The sequence below is a fragment of the Ornithodoros turicata genome, chromosome 2 (assembly GCF_037126465.1).
Source record: "Ornithodoros turicata isolate Travis chromosome 2, ASM3712646v1, whole genome shotgun sequence".
In the NCBI taxonomy this organism is placed as follows: Eukaryota; Metazoa; Arthropoda; class Arachnida; order Ixodida; family Argasidae; genus Ornithodoros; species Ornithodoros turicata.
Window position 1 is genome coordinate 67,327,427 of NC_088202.1, and position 16,427 is coordinate 67,343,853.

At 46.2% G+C, this 16,427-nt stretch overlaps 1 protein-coding gene across 2 annotated transcripts in view; it reads left to right on the forward strand.

The window, feature by feature from the left end:
* LOC135383663 (uncharacterized) overlaps positions 1-16,427 on the forward strand; it is a 177,315-nt gene that overhangs the window by 56,587 nt on the left and 104,301 nt on the right. Inside the window, exon 2 of one of the 2 annotated variants that reach the window (XM_064613040.1) lies at positions 11,478-11,646. The gene's annotated coding sequence lies outside the window, so the exon portion shown is untranslated. The remainder of the gene's footprint in view (positions 1-11,477; positions 11,647-16,427) is intronic. The other variant, XM_064613039.1, reaches the window with a different exon arrangement.

Consider the following 16,427-nt stretch of genomic DNA (forward strand, 5'->3'; position numbering starts at 1 on the left):
GATGCCTTTACGTTTTTGTTATCTGCAACCGAAAGATTTAAGTAAGCAAGGAAGGGAAGGAAAGCACCAAGAAAGTGGAATACTCTATGTGGGGGTCACTAGATTATAAATGCAAAGAGCGATAACCATGGACAGACTACTAATGCAACCTGGGGTGTGAGTGATAAAAGCCGTTTCCAAGATCGTGCGAGAGGTATCAGCCTTGCAATGCAATAGAGTTTTAGCCTCATTGAAGAGAGGAAGACAATCAAAACAGTTGTCTCAACGTTGGGATGGTTCGGAGGTTGGTGAATTATTTATTTATATTTATGTTTATATGTGTCTACTAACAGCCTAAAGCCTTACCAGCAGTACACAATAAAAGCACACAACATAGGAATGTATTAATAAAATAAAATTAAACGTTCATAGCACAATGAAAAAGCAGCTGGCATTGGCCATACTTATACAAACATCAGAGTTCACATGCGCGACGAAGAGCTGATTGGACACTTCCCATATTACTTTTAAACAAGTCAACGCAAGCAGAATTAATGTTACTTAAAATCTGTATTCTTAATGAGGGACATTTTTCTGTAGAGTTACCAAAAACATGGAACATTCGCAGCGCCCTGGTGTTGCGCTTTGGGACGGAGAGAGCTAGCCTCGTACTTACGCTAGTACAATCTACACGATTTTACGCTAGTACAATCTACACTTATACAAAAATATCTGATCACTGGTAAACCCGTTTGCTCAAAAGGGATGGCAGTGAAATTATTGGAAACATTTGTGCTCTCTTAAGCGCTCATTATTACAACTTTTAGCTTGGCGAGTGTAGAAGGATCCATATTTTAAGGGAATTGAGTACACAACGCTTTCGGAGCAATTCACAAAAGGAGATTTGTGGTTTAGGCCGTTTTCAGTAGGGGCGTATAAACGGAGTTCGATTTGAGAGTTTCTTAGCTATCCGGTATGCCACACGTGCACACACAGTAAGCAGCGGCCAGTAGTCCTAGTGAGCGGGAAATACCATAGAAAAAGGAATTATATTATGACAGGACGGCGGTTGGTAGGGTTTCACACGGGCCTCAAGGACGAGTAGCGTCTCGCTAATACAATGGCTTTCAGAAGCAATAGCAGTCAGACACCCCCTCACTGAACCTTTTTTTAAAACTGGGTTTCAGCGTCCGGCGCTTGCAGGCACACAACGTGACTTCTTAACTTTGTGATTTTTTTTTCAGAAAAACTATTTGGAGCTAAAGCAGTGATCTTTTTTTTTTTTGCTGTTAAACCTCTATGTGATGTGAACCAAATAAAAAAGTAATTGCTCACGGGTTCCGCGTTGATGATATAATAATAAAAAAATGTTGAACTTTGTCGAACTGGACTTTGTTTCTGGCGTCGTTCTCTCCCAGTGATTTTTGTCAAAGGTGCATGACAATTTGCTGTGAGGTGGACTGGCCTCTTATCAGCACGAGCACTGTGGAATTTTCGAAACCGAACTAATAGTTCATATGCGGGAAGCCTCGGAATGTAGAAAGGTTTCGCGTCTAGCGAACATGTTTGGCGCCGCATTGTGGGAGAACGGTGCGAAGCGGAAGTTAAATATCTTACGAATGTACTATTCAACTGAAGGGGAACATCACAAAAAAATACTATCGCGATCTGTGATGGTCGAGCCACCGACGTCGGACGTTTGAGTCAGATTGACTCTTCAAACAAGAGCGATTCAAAACTGTTTTAGCTGTGCTCGCAATCGCACACACACACACGAATCGCGAGCACAGGGAGGTGGTCATTATTACAGTTGCGTCGAAGTCGCGACAGGTTTAGGTTCATTGCCGATGTGTGCCCGAAGATGAAATAACTCCCCACCCCTGTAGGGGGTATTGTAGAGGGTGAATAGGCGATGTAGGGGGTTATGAAAATCGTTTCGAAACACGGACACGGAATACCAGAAAGACTCCATGTAACGAGCAAATGCGCCTCAAGAAATGCTCGCCGTTGACGCGAAGGAAAAGCCTGGTTGAGCATTTGACTGCCATTAGTCACGTGGGAAAAAGAACATACACGAAAGCACAGGAGTCACAGAAGCGTTTCCCCCAAACACCGAAGGACATTTGGCAACGACCAGCGACATCTACTGTGCTGAAACGTGAGTCGCACCCCTACAACAGGGCGACGTGACGTCCCGTTCGCTGGCAATTTCCAGCCCATCCAAAAAGTGGAGGGTCACAGAAAAACAAAAGAAGCGGAAGGAATCACTGAAACGGAAACCATCCGCCCCGCCATTTGGTCTGATGACTCGGCATTATGATGGAGCAACTCACGTGGTTCGATGAGAAGAAAAGTGTGCCGCTTTCCAGGCATCACGTCAAGATCCCCTACAATACCCATAATTCCGATCTCGTGCGCTCGTCAAGGCGGCGTGGGGCACGACAATAGGTCTCGCATGCAAATATTACGGAGCAGCGCCACAACACATGAAAAGCGATAAGTAAATGCTGATGCACACGAACGACTTTCCGCGCTTGCGAATGCGTCGAATCAAGCTGACGGGTCTTGGTATACGCGAGCGTGCCCCCCGTCAGGCACCGCCCAAATTTCGTTTTCACTAGATTATAAAATGATCTCGTCATGTTCAACGAGCATGCCGGTGATGCACACGACATCTTCTATAGGTTTACGGTGATGGTGGTATCTGATGATAATGATAACAAGAATGATTAATGGGGACACGAGTGGCGACGACATCGAACTACGTACTCCGATGAATGTATACCATATTAATTAATCGCGTATTCGACTTGCCGGTTTTGAGCGACTTGTTTCGCTCGGCTTGAATTTGCCCTACTTGGCTTCGGATTGGATTCACATTGGTCGTTTGAGATCAATTCGCTCTGTTTGCATTCTTTCTTGCTCTGTCGAGAAGGCTCGGATGCATCACTCAAACACATGGAGGAAGGAAACCTAAGGAGATCCCACTCCTATATGTTTCCACTGCATGGAAGCGTAGAGGAAGTGACGGCATGCCTGCTGTGTCACATAAGGCAACTGCCCAATCCGCGATGAGCTCTCGCCATGTGCGAGGCAAACAATAGTGGGACAATGCAGCAGCTTGTACCGCGTTTCATAAACCGCGATTGCGCATGCATCTTCTGCGGAACAGTTCGAATGCTTATGGTATGCAACCAGCTGTGAAAACAGAGTTTGCGATTGCAGCATTTTTTTTAAGATTTCAAATCCTGCTTGGAATATTCTTATTCCATTATCTTCATCATCATCTCTCAGTATCTACAAATGGCACTCATGCAGCGCCCAGCCTGCTGGCCGGCAACAGCTCCATCTCATCATCGTGTCTTTCTCGCTCGCTCGCTCGCTCGTTCGTTCGTTAGTTCGTTCATTCATTCGTTTGTTCATTCGTTCGTTCGCTCGCTCGCTCGTTCCTTCCTTCGTTCGTTCCTTCGTTCGTTCGTTCGTTCGTTCGTTCGTTCGTGTGTGTGTCGCAAACCAATTAACGCCATTTTAGCGACAACGGGTCGCTTTTCGTCGAATGGTTCGTAGTTGGTGCAGTTCCTGATTGCACAAAAGTTTTCGCAGCAGTTTTACCGTCATATTATTTGCGTTCTCTCAAGAGTACATGGTCAAACATTGTTGAAAATTCTTTCATTAGGCGACAGAGCAAAATATACACGCACTTGTGTTCGGACCAAGCAGTCTGGAGCCGTGCTTTCGGTGCCGCGTCCGTTCACGACGTGCTATAACTGCATTTGCTTCTTCAACGATGAACAACGTTGCATCTTCTGAATAGAAATTAAAGATCGCCAGCACTAACTTTTGGCACGTGCTGTCATAGGGACCGCGATTAGTGTACAAGAAACGCATCAATTCAAAATTCCACTGGCTCCATTGACAGATAGCACGGCAGACTGCATTGACCATCTGCCCCATCGGCGCTCTCACATTCTTTTCAGTCCTAAGGGCAGCTGCACCGGTCAGGCACCTTTTCGTCACTTCCGTTGGACCCTTGTAAAGACGGTAAAACGGGGCAGCACCTTTTGTGGTGAAAATAACGCAGCTACTGACTGGTTCCATGCATCCATCTAGCCATTGGACCATAACAAACCGAAACTCCAAACACAATCCAGAAAAGACGTCCAGCGCGTCACGCCACCCGTATAGAAATTAAACACAATGGGGTAAGATATCATCTGGTATATTTATATTTCCATTACGATGAACGACGTCGTGTGGTGCTGACAGGGAAAGAATTTGAACAGAATTATATGACTGCACACGGCCCCTTATGAATAACAGCGCAATTGCGATTGGAGAATGCGTTCTTTCGCAATCTTTTGAACTCGTGCTTTCAGGAAAGGAATCGGTTTTCGTGTGCGGCTTCCTTTTGTTTCGTAGTCGGCGATATGTTTGTGCGGTAGACGACAGCGCTCGCGCCGCCACAACCAATGCTTGTAGCCACTGCGACGACAGGACGACACGGGACTATCTGAAAGCCACTTCATGGGAAAATTCACTTTACGAGCGATGTTCATCCTTTCTTATTTTCGTAAAGGTTATTTGATGTCAGTATTGGATACTCGGAAAGCAGCCTTCGACCAGTAAGCAAAGTCTGGCATTTGGTATTTAGCAAACTCGGACAGTCAAATTGTAAGTAAGACATCAAGCCTTTTGGAGTATTTTTGGAGAAGTCGTTGGGACTTTATATGGTAGTGCGTTATGCGATTGATCGTGGTACCTTGCTTTCGGAGCTGCAGGATCTTATGTTACGATCAGCAGACTGCTGAATCGAAATCGAACAAGCCGGTACATTTAATGTCTCGAATGAAAACATTATCAAAGTTCACTCAAAGCGCCAAAAAGCACCATAGTCACCGCAACTTTACGGACGATATACAAAAAGGAATAAGATCGAGCTAGACGCCATCTAATTTGTCATTCAGGGGGCTATCGAATGGTATGTAATTTGTTGCTCTATTCTATCTCGAACGTAAGCGATACCTCTTTCAGTAGCACCATGCCTCCGAAAAATGACGAATTTCGGAAGCCTTTATCTTAGAAAACCCACAAGATATTTTCGCGAAAATTTGATGTGTGGTAGATAGATAGTCCTTTGGACTACACAATGAAGAAAATTCCAAATTCGGACTTGATGGGTAGGCGCACTGTCAATTTTTTGCTGCCTTATACGCGGAGCCCAATCAAGCGGGGTCACCGTCTCCCGCGTGGGGCAAAATCGAAGATATTCTAGTCTAGTCTAATCTAGTCTAGTTATATATATATAAAGCCAGAGCAAAAAATCACTACAATGCGATAAGAAATAGCCTCAAACCCGCGTGCGACGACATGGTTTTCCGAGAGGCAGTTTTTTTCCTCTTCTGTTTCCCGAACCGCGCAGCGCAGAGAATTCCGAAAGCATTTATTTTTTTTAATGCGGAAGCATTAGAGTCCTCGCTAGGGAAGAATCGCCGCGTGTTGCGTCTGTAGCCACGGAAGCGGAGAGGGGCGCTCCGAGGGGAGAGGAGGAGACGGTACATGGTACATGGGTATTCGAGGCGACGCTGACGTGGCGACATTGGCAGGTGCAGCTGTGGTGATCGACCGTTCCAGATGTGTCTGCGTGGGCTCGCCATGGACTATGAATCAAGCTGTGGGGAGGACCGGCGGCCAAAGAAGGCTAAGGCTGCGAGACGGCGCCGTCAAGCTGAATAGGAGCAAGCCCGAAAGGCTCGTTTGCCTGCGTATGCTGTCCTGCGTTAGCTACCTGTAGGGTCGTGTGAAGAGATGTGTAGCGTTTCTGAAGGGTCATTGAAGGGTTGTGTTGCGTTGTGAAGGGGACTTCCAAAAGGTTTTCGTTCATACGAGACATCAAACGTACCGGCTTGTTCTATTTGAGATGGAACTAGCCTAGAGCAAGTTGTCATTTGAGGGTCATTCATCGTCTCATCATCATGTCACATCTCATTCCGTCTATTGTTCGTTGGGGTCGTGGGCCGCACCTCACGCGGCGAATTTCCCAATCATCACCATCGTCATTGTATCTCTTTTTGTTCTTTCGAGCGTTCAGTCATTCGCGAATTATCTTACTTCAGAATTTCTGAAGCCGGTTGTAGCACGACCCTACACCAGGCGAGGTTGAAAATTTTATTTAGTGGATTATAGGGCATCATACGATAACCTTAGATAAAGGAAGCCTACTCAGTACCTCTTCTTTCTCGTTCGCCACGTGGTGGACATATTTGAGGTAAGAGGTAATTCAGCCTATTTGTGTGACGACATGCTGCACGTGCCGTGGGGCGGGTCTGCGGAAAAATTTTGTCCTCCTGGGGTCCTTTTGACATACGCTGGAAATCTCCGACACACGGTGCTGGACACTTCGTCTCCGTAGGGCCTCCGTGTGAACGCTGGAAGAAATGTTTACCTCCCCCACGTGGACATATACAGTTGAGCGGTGATAGTCTTCGGTCAATCGCCGCAGAGGATTTCAAACACAGGCTTTCTGTGGCTCCCAGTGGCTGGACTTGCGGCTGACGGCGGCTCGTCTCCATAGTATACGGCCGCCAATAGCACGTCGTGATTGGCGGACCCTTAATGAGTACGTCACGTCGTTAAGAGATTTCGCCTTGTTTACTCATAAGTGGCGTTCGCCACGGCCCCTGTTATGGAGACATCTTTAGTGTATCGTTCAAGTATATGCGAGGCCTCGCCTCAAGTTATATGTACGTAAAATAGAGTTAGTTGCTCCCATGTAAACGTGCCTTTCAAGTATCATACGTGAGGGGGTGATAGACGAGGACGCCGCGAACACTGAACCTGATCTCCTATGACATTATTGCAAGCATATCCACCCGTAAGGCGGCCATAGGGAGAGGTCACGTACCGTTACGACCAAAAGGAATGGACGAGGCTTGACACCAATGTTTCAGACGTTTCAGCCCAGCGGTTTGTCCTCGCCAACCACCACAATTGGAAAATTATTTTTCCTGCCCCCCCCCCCTTTGTTTTGCGTGGAGCTCAATAGGTGATGCAATGATCCAATGAAACATACACATGCATATGTCATAGCCCCTTTAACGTATGCAACGTTTTTATAACAGCGATAGCGATGCAAACCCGTCGAAAACAACAACCTCGAACAATTAGAGTTCAGCCGTCAAACCATATAAGATTGGCCCATAAAATCACGGAGAATGCACTTCGCTGATTTCGCCATTTTTCGCCCCCTTCCGCGTCCTTGTGCTAAGTACTGCAATTGGCTCTCTCGGAACTGGGTAATTAATTGTGGAACAGATGACCACATTAATAGGGAATATTAAAATACCGTAGGAGTCTGCCGAACCATACTGTATTTCGTTTCACATGTCGCATAGCAGAGACGAGTGATTAATTGGCGCAGAGTAATTAACGCGCTGTGACGTGATTAATCGTATAGATTCTGGAAAATAACTGTCGTGCACAAAGAGCCCCAACATGGCTACTTCGATTTTTTGTGGATACGGCAATGAGATGTGTCATTCTTAGAAAGACACTTACAAATTGAATGGATTCAGAAGTCGTTCGGTTCGTAAAAACGGACTCGCTTCGACAATGACTTGTTTTCTTCTTTACCTGTTTCTACCATCTGTCATTTAGTATATACATAACATAACGGGCACGTATCCTACTTACTGTATAGCAATGACAGGTACATCTACATGATGACGATGACATGAGGTGCCTCACGTTGCGGTACCCCGCCCCGTTACATGTGAGAGGGTAAGTGATATGGGAATGAGATGGGGAGTGTGTCCACATGTGGATTGGAGTAACGGAAAAGCGAGAAACACGACGTGTGCCTAGACTATCCGCATCAACCCGGCTGTCATCAGGGACTCTGTGAACTATCAAAGCCCCTGGCGGTGTTGCATAGAGCTGTGACAAAGATGAAACGGCGTTCGACGAAATGGCGTCCGATGAAATGGGCGGACACCAATGGTTTGCTGTTGATTCAAAACAGAGCACGAAGTATCTGTCTTCCCGTTTTCTATGTAAGACGCCGTTTATCATGACTTGTTCGCCAAGACGCCGCTGATAAGAGTATAAATTTCTGTCGCCCATCCGCTCATGTGTTTGGATTGCTGGGTCAAGGTTACGTTGAGGCGAAGGCCGGATTCACACGACCTTTTCACACGATCGTCCGTCGTCCGTGTGCATCAAAAACACAACGTAATGACATTCGAGCCCCATAGGTTCCAATGGGTCCGTTGTGCCTCCGTTAAAAACACGGACGCGAAAAACGTTCGTGTGAATCCGGCCGAAGTCTGTGAAGAAGGAAGGGAGGGAGGCAAAGGAACGTGGTACACTGTCTCGAAAATTACAGTACATGTCCCAAGGTATATATAAACAGGTAGCGAAACTCCCATAGGGCCCTGCGTCTTCAGATGGCGCCATGATACGAGACTGTTAGCGCCATCCAACCGTTGCGCGGACTGCTACTTTTGTAAATAAATGACGTCACATATGACGTCAGCAGCATGAATAATAAGTAGTGCATAATTTGCCATGGCACGTTTGCATTCGCGTACTTCGTTTGCGTTGTACCTTCCCCTTTTCCTTACCGAACCATACTAGTCACCCAGGACAGCAATACCAGACGAGAACACAGAAGAACACCAGGTTTAATGACACATATCAGCTCGAAACACATAGAGTATTTACAGGTTTTGACGAAGGGTACGTGATAACCACAAATAAGCTGGAAGTTTCACTTAATGTCCATTTCTAACCTAGACCTAAACGTACACGTAGTGATTAGCTGTTTGTATTTCTTCAACGAGTGGTCATAATGGGTCCGTTGCAAAAAACATGGCATCCTTGGTGCACAGCTGATTCGGTAACACTGACGCTATCATGGCCGGTCTTGCATTGACGAAACGTTTTTTATTTTTTTTCTCGGGGCCAGCAACACGGGATGAATAGCACTCATGTGTTCACACGTGTTAATCTTTGCCTACAGCTTCGAAATGTGAACGTCGCTTCCTGTTTAATCCAGAAAGTGTACGAACTCCGCATTACAATGCACGGGCACACGGCACGGATAAAAGAATGCACGGACAAACGAGCGTACAGCTACACATGCGCAGTGGAGCAGGATACGGAAACGTACATATGTGGTAGATGATTTCGTATATGTGTACTTGTGGGATAACAGATAGCTTTTGCTATACTTGAATTATGAATAAACTATTAGCTTATACAAGACCCATGCGCGCGTCGTAAATATTTTTTCTTTACGACCGTACCTGTGCTACCAACACCCAGGACCGCCCGAGTCACGGAGATGACAGTGTTGCCGGGTCAGATTTGTTTTTTGTTTTTTTCTCGCCTTCGCTACCTGGCTAAATTTACCTTGCATGTCCTTCCGTGTACGAGAGCGCTGCTCTGTTTTGCCAAGCGTATCTAGCGTATACTCAAGATGTCGCTGCCTTGCAGACATATAATGTGGAAATAAATAGATCCCCCCCCCCCCCGAGTTTGGTTAGCTAGCAGGCCAAACATCTGACGTCATCTGTATGTGTAGAAATGTTAACCCTGCAGGGTTAACAGCAGGGTTAACAGCGTTGCCCCCATGGGGGCAACGCTGTCCTTCAGCCCCGTAATCACAAGGTTACGGAGCGTGATGTATCGTTACGTGCGAACGGAAGATAGTGATGTTCTGTTTGCTTGCTTAATGTTGGGCCTCACGTCGGTAGGCGATGTCTTGGCAATAACGCCGACTTTATTTTAATGATGATGATTTGGCAGTTTCATCGTCAAGGACGACAGTCTATCTCATTGCTGGCGGTAATGCCGTTTAATATATTAATGAGTCGCGTCACAGTGAGCACCGAAGCCTTACGGTGTCCGAAAAAGTTAAGGTGTGTTTTTAAAGGAGCAGTCTAGCGGACAGACAACTTTGTTTCTGCTTTTGGCCGGTATGGAATGTTAGGTGCCCGAAAACTGTTTTCGCACAGTCAGTACAACCGCAGTGAACTGGCGACGCCTACGAAAGCCCCCCGAATCTCACGTGCGCGAAACATTCTCCTTCACCTTCACGATACACACGTGACGAGCACCGGGACGAGCGATGTGTGTAGGAAGGACGCTCCTCTTTGGATTTGGGATCACATGATCCAGGTCATGTTGGCCATCATCCGTCAGCGACATCGCTCCGGCCGGAGTGTCTGCTACCGCTTCTGAAACGAATGAGAGGGCTCTCTCTCACAAACGTCACTCAAGAGGGCGTCCGGTCTGCAGTTCGAGCGCTCGAAGCTCTTGCCGCGGCAGCGATTTTGTAAATAAGATTGCGCCGCAGTGAAATCTTTGGGCAGAAATCTTCATGGGAATGCTTTTCGTACACTGCTTTACAAGTCATCGGCAGTTTTTGGCCATGTTGGAAAACACTTTAATGCTTCATTAAGGCAGGGCGTTGGTGGGCTGGATTTGGTCATGGACCAAAAATTCTGACATATTGAGAGGGCGAGAGTCCAGCTTATTTACAGACACTGGAAGTGTGATTCTGAAAGCTTGGTAGTGCGGACAATGAAGAAGAATGTGTTCTAGATCTTCGAGGTCACCGCAGTGACGGCGTCTTGGAGAGTCAACTTGTCCCAAGGGGTAACGCCACTGAGCTGTAAATGCCACATTGAATTAATGCATCTTCTTGACGAGAGGTGTTTCATGTCATCTGGAAACCGTACATTGGACGAAGTCTGGCAATCATAGACGTGGAGATTATGTCAAGTGTTCATTGGCGAGACGCCAGTGGTGCCATAATTCGTCGAAGAATGGAACGACCGTCCCCTCTCGGCTGTGGAATGCTCGTCCGTCTTCTAGGTGAAACAGCTACTTCTGCGACGCTGTCAGCCTGTTCATTGCTCGCGACACCGCAATGGGCTGGAACCCACTGGAGAACTAGCCTGTGTCGCGGTTCGTACACAGGCTGATAGGCCGTTAGCACGTTCGTCACTAGGGGTGCAGACGATCCTCCTCTGTCTGTGTTCTCAATAGCTTGCAGTCCAGATCTTTTGAGTCGGTGAACGCTGTGCAGTCTCGGGGGTTAAAATCAACTACGTGTTAAGAAAGAGTAGAATGGCGTAGAGCTCTGCAGAAATTGCTTGGTCTATGGCCGAATCCAGACCACCAACGCCCTGCCCTGAAAGCTCTTCTGACCTTTTGGGGTTTGGGGAAGAAATACCACCAGGTTGTGTACTATCATTTCGTTTATTTAAATCATATGGATAATACATAATGCAAAATGTCAGGCAGGGCGACTCAACAATCAAGTGACAGAATTAATTGTGCTCCGGCAGAATTGTGCTATGAATACACATGTATCATAAGTGTAAGAAAGGCCCTCACCGGGGTACTATACGATAGGCACGTCCAGAAAGAGGGCCTGTACTGCCAAGGAATTGCTTGGAGATCATCCATTTTTCCTTCCTTTCTTTCTTGTCCAGCACGAAACAACGGCTGTGCGTACCGTCTTGGACACTACGAAGCCCTAAGAGTGATTTCGAAGAGCGACAGATGATGACGTCCGAGAGCTGTTCAGCAACTTGAAAGATGGAGAATAACGAAATTGGATGGTATCCACAGCATCAAGGGATTCGGCTGGTCACTAGGTAGGTAGGTATTTCTTGCCGATACACCGTTGTTTTTAGATGATATGCAGAGTATCCAAACTAACATGCGCAGGGTTTAGAGGAAGACAGAAGGCTATAGACCCACTACCCTTTGTAACCAAAAGGGCGCATGTGCGTATGCGTATAGAGCAGACTCGATGGTGGGTAAAAGGGGTACAAACTGTATGCTGTGTACGGCGTGTCTGGCCTTTATGTACCGCGTAGCACATCTAAGAGCTACACCACTTCGCGGCGTGCCTTTAATAATGACCGAAAACACACAGTGATCATGCGATTTTTGCCTACCAAACAGGACAGCAGCGCCATCGCATCGCCATGACGCCACGCAGTGAAGTGAGTCTATACGCAAACGAAACCAACTGAGTGTTGTTAGCGGTCGTGTATCCTTGAGATTGACAGTATCTTTTCTCATAAGACTGATCAGCTAACATCAGCTGACACACATACAAAACGATCCACGTGATCTGACGTGCCTTGCGGGCCGGATTGTCACGTGCTATTTTTAAATACGTTTTGGCGATCTTCCGTTTTACGAGACATTAATGCTGATGATAAGCTAGTCTGTAATGACTGGAAAGCGGCCGTAGCCACAAGGTACCACAAGACACATGAAGTGAATAAGTGCTCAGATCAGGTAAGATATTTTGATCAGATCAGGTTGTGTTGCAGACATGGTTCACTTTATCGCTGTCCCTTGGGCATGGTTCTCTTTTGTTTCACTTTAACTTATGAATTTCATTTCCGTCACAGAAATATGGTTCAGGCACAATCGGTTGTGTCTAACAACATATCGAGCATGATCAACTGCTCACAACAAATGGATCGTCGTACAACATAGTGCATAAACATCATAGACAATCGGACAAAACACAGCAGGCGCTGGTCTACATATTGCTGACATATGAAACGCGCTATGAATGAATCCGCTCGTTTATACAATACAACAATACGCACACACAAAAAAAAAAGAAAGAAGAAGAAACCCATCCGGATGTGGTACTTTCGTAAAAGAAGTATCTTACTAGAACTTTATGTTTGCATTGCAAAGTAAGTGTAATCTTAAGGATCGCTTGGACAGTGCTTGTGACATGCGTGAGTATCTTAATTTTTTTGTTTGTTTTATTAGGTAGGACATAGCCCGTTTTCCATATACTGTGTTTGTAGTACTGGGTTTCTGTCTTTTTCTGACTTCCAAAATAGAATACGATGGAACCCTATGTGCAAGACTCAGGTTGTTATGCTTAACCAGTGTATAAATATATTTTCCAAGTTTTAACAGAAACATTTTTGCTGCACTGAGAACTCGAGCATTGGAAAAAATCACTGGACAAGGGGTGCGGAAGTCAGCATTTATTATGAAGCGCACAACTCTTTTCTGAAGAACGCGTAGCTTATTTAGAGGGACTATGAAATTTCCCGAACCCCCCATATTTTTTGCTGGAAACTGTTCTTCCCACCGAGAAACTAATATGCCAGAAATTTTTGCGGGCGAAATCGCTCCACTCTGTGAGAAGTGCGCGCTTGAAGTGTCTCTTCCGCATTCCTCCTCTCCCGCGCGCTTTCTTCTGCAGATCGGGTAATTATACGGGCTCTCTTTTTGGCTCCGGTTACGTCACCGGTGTTGCTAATGCCAAGTAATGCTCGCCCGTTGGCGGCGCCTGCGCCTCCAGCCGCCGGCTCTAAAGCGAAACGGACCGCTTCCAAAATATCGTCGCCACTGGCGCGGCTGATCTGAGGATCCCTAATTGGCTGCGTTACATATGTGTAAATATTTGGATGCCCATTGGTCTCCGAGAACTGGCGCCAGTCTTCCTTCGCGCTGATTGGGCGAGAGTCATTTGATTGAGGCGCGAGGATCTGAACGGTCGGTCGAACGGAGGCGAAAGAAAAATGACGGAGGAGACTTCATGTCTGTCCGGCCACGCGTGTTCACTAGGGCTACGACCGTTGTGCTCGCAGACGCTAGCGTGTAGTTTAGAGGGTTTTAAATGCTTTATATTTATATTGTGGTCAACTGCTAATGTCAAAACGGAGTGGCACATCCAGCTGATCACCTCAACAGCGGGAAGGCGAACGTGACAGGGAATTAAGGATGAAAGAAAGGGAATTCCTGCACCTCCAAGGGACGCAGAAATCGTACGAGAGGAAGTCTGCACTCTTTCCGACGTCCAGCAGGTGAACGGTAAGACAAGTTTGGTCACTTTTTGTTTATGTTATGGTTTATCACGTTAAATGTACAACATTTACGAGTCACTCGGTACGTTAGTGCAGTGCGTTGTCGTAATTTGTGCGTTTCGGATATGCAGCTAATCAAATTATGTGTGGTTATGCTACTTGCCCCTCATGCACGTCGCAGCCTGATTCACTGTGATCTACGAACATTTGTGACACGTGTGCTTTTGTATTCAAGCACGAAATCAACGTCGATTGCCTATTTATAACAGTGATTTTCGTTCAGAGTTACGGATCATCAATAGATTGTTTCTGTTTTGTTTTGTTTTAGTGCTCCCGCAGCCATCGGCAACAACGACGCACCTGGCCCAGCTGTTTTCGAAAACTGTATACCTGTACATTCTGGGTGTGCGAACTGCGATTGGCTTTTGAACTGCTCTTCGATGTCGAAGCACCTAAAGCTCCAGTGAAGCCTGTTACAAGACGTGAAAAATATGTACTGTAACTTTTTCGAAGCAGTTCCCGAGGACAAATAAACTTGCTTTATCATACACCATCGCTCTTTGATTGTCTGCTTTGGGACAACATGATCGTTGCTCTACAGCAAGCGCGGAAGAAAAACGAACGAAGCTGGGGCTGGGCGGCAGGACGAGAGGAGAGACGAAAAACCCCAGGAGAGAAGGGGAAGGAGGTTGGGAAAGGAGGTCGGGCTGCGCATGCGCCCTTGACCCGAGCTTTTTTTCCTCTCTGCTGACCTGGGACGCTGTGAGTGGCTCCTGCAGATCACGTGGTTTGGGCGCCCGCCATTTTCCCTGGACCATTGCGTCAATGGGAGCTTCCGGCGGATGGCGCCTGCTGGTCGTACCTACAAGGTCACAAGGTCTTTGGTCGCGTCTAGCTGAAGTTTCTCTTCGTTCGTTGAAGGCGTTCGGATAACACGCGATAATGAACAGCTTTTTGTGCGTGAATCGTTTGCTACACTTGCGCTGGCAGGTATGACATGTGAGCTGTACTTTTTCAATGAATGAAATCGTCTTCTGCTCGGCGGCTGTTCACAACAAGGAACCCAAGCAAGCATCTCCGTGGCTATGAGGTTTTTGCTAACGCGTAACGTGGGCCTCTAGCGATTCACCGCAACGCTGCATTGTCTTATTGGTTGTATCGCCGTCAACGGTGGAAAGTGTCTGCTGGTTGCTTGGCGTTCCAGTTATATTTACATGTTGGCAATGTGACAACAAGTGCGACTGTGATATTTGGAAGATGTCCCCCTTTGTTGCTCGATTTGTTTACAGGAATTGTCGTAAAAGACTGGGTGGTCTAATGTTTTGTTTTACTTTGTTTCAATCCGTGTTCTTTGTCATCATTATTATTATTCTTCAAAGCAGCTTCGCGCCTTCAAGCGATTCTGATTTATTCTGCATTGCTTGGTCTACAGACGGGACGGGCTGGCTGTATTTCCTTCCTTTCCTAAGAACTTGTTGTTTACCTAAGAATATGTTTCACGCAAGCATTTATGTTTTATGAAGTATGCAATGTCGAGCTCGTCGTAAATATGAACATTTAGCATTAACACCCACCATGCCACCAGAAACTCAACTACAGCGTATTCTGTAAGAGTATTGTGCACATCGTATATATTTCTGATAACTGTTTGTTGTTTAACACACTTATTGTTCAACCAGGTTTCCAATACTGTGCAATACATCCATAACCCCGAGACTGACGGACATAATCCAACGACACCAGTTCGCCTGCGTCATTGTCACCTTATATTATTGTGTTACACAAGTCTGAAGTGACAAGTTGAGGTAACTGAAAAGAAGCAAGAAGCCCCAGTAGTCACGTAGCATGCCCTATATTTTGCAATTCCAAAAACGACAAGGAATTGGTACTATTTGAAATAAACTGCTTTTTGGTCTTCTGGCGGAAATCTGCTTTCTTCGTGAAATAACTATTCCATTTGCCACCTGGAGAGAGAGTCCTCAGCTGTGCAGGCTCCACCGAGGGTGTGGGCGCACTTGTATGTGTGTCAAGGATGAGGGCACTAGGCTCAAACAGCTGAAACGTTGACATTTAGCTCAAATAGTACGATAACTAAAATATATAAGACCTAACATCTACATTACACATTATATGCTACACATGCATAATTTTTATGCATATGCAGACACAGGATGAATTCTATTCTACACTGTCACACAGCTCATCTAACAGCTGTATTGGCACCAGTGTTACCAGCAAATAAGGGCTGAAGTAGCTGCACAGGCTTTACAGGATGCCCCGAATAGGTTGAACTGGTTGAGCACAGCAGTACACCACTGATATGGTAATGGTTGGTAAGGTTATTCTTTGGTAACGTGAAACAAAGTGCAGAGTTGTAGCAGGAACAAAATCTCATGAGGGCATAGTGCATGAAACGTAGGTTACTTTAATTTAGAGGTGACCTTCAGATCACTTGCTAGAGTTGTTCTGGTGTTGTTACCCTGGTGAAAGACTTCAGCTGCCATACACATGGGCCTCCCTGGTTTGAGAGAATAAAATGAATAACACAGTATGCAACCCCAGTTCCGGTGAATGCAAATGGATGTAGTC